We start from the raw sequence: 316 nt of genomic DNA, 5'->3' as shown, positions 1-316 counted from the left end.
ACCCTCCAGCCCGCGCTGCGCGCTCCGCGCTCTGGGCCGCGCCGCCGCCGCCCCCAGCCCTTTATAGGAGCAGCTGCCAGAGCCGGCGTCGCTTATTGGCTGCGGCAGTTGAGCCCCTCCTCCTCGCGGCGCCCGACGGCGCGGCAGGTGGAAGCGAGCGCGCGCTGGCTCGGACTCGGCACCCCCAGAAAGCACGCCCTGGGGGCCCGGGTTGCCAGATTCAGGCCCTTTTGCCCCTGTGGGCCCGGCTTCCTGCACTGCCGCCCCTTCTCGGGCGGGCTTTCTGCCGGAAAGACAGGGACGGCTCCCTCCTGTG

This window comes from Canis aureus, chromosome 19, assembly GCF_053574225.1.
Source record: "Canis aureus isolate CA01 chromosome 19, VMU_Caureus_v.1.0, whole genome shotgun sequence".
In the NCBI taxonomy this organism is placed as follows: Eukaryota; Metazoa; Chordata; class Mammalia; order Carnivora; family Canidae; genus Canis; species Canis aureus.
This window is presented reverse-complemented; position numbering follows the sequence as displayed.